This window comes from Rhincodon typus, chromosome 33, assembly GCF_021869965.1.
Source record: "Rhincodon typus isolate 14 chromosome 33, sRhiTyp1.1, whole genome shotgun sequence".
Classification (NCBI taxonomy): domain Eukaryota; kingdom Metazoa; phylum Chordata; class Chondrichthyes; order Orectolobiformes; family Rhincodontidae; genus Rhincodon; species Rhincodon typus.
The window spans coordinates 6,247,128-6,247,633 of NC_063364.1; the positions used below are offsets into that span (position 1 = coordinate 6,247,128).

General features: G+C 48.6%; 1 protein-coding gene across 1 annotated transcript in view; it reads right to left on the minus strand.

The window, feature by feature from the left end:
- Nucleotides 1-506, minus strand: part of adamtsl3 (ADAMTS-like 3) — a 573,867-nt gene that overhangs the window by 89,778 nt on the left and 483,583 nt on the right. The window lies entirely within an intron of this gene.

A 506-nucleotide genomic window follows, 5' to 3' on the forward strand; every position in this document is an offset into this window, starting at 1 on the left:
ACAACACTCTGGAATATGTTCTGATTCCTTTTCCAAGTAGGCTTTACAATATAAATCTTTTATTGTCTCAACTTTTTTTTGTAACTTCATTAGTCTTTCAGAGCTAAAACACCTCTGCCTGAACCTGTACCCATCTATCGTAGTTGCCGTGTTTAATTCTTTCAAACTCAACATAAGTCTGACCTGGGACAACAAGGTGCAGGGCTGGATGAACACAGCAGGCCAAGCAGCATCATAGGAGCAGAGAGGCTGACGTTTCGGGCCTAGACCCTTCATCAGAAAAGGGGGAGGGGAAGGGGGTTTTGAAATAAATAGGGAGAGAGTGGGAGGCGGATAGAAGAGGGATAGAGGAGAGGATAGGTGGAGAAGAAACAAACAGGTCGAAGAGGCGGGGATGGGGCCAGGAAAGGTGAGTGTAGGTAGGGAGTTAGGAAGGGGATAGGTCAGTCCAGGGAGGACGGACAGGTCAAGGGGGCGGGATGAGGTTGGTCGGTAGGAGATGGAGG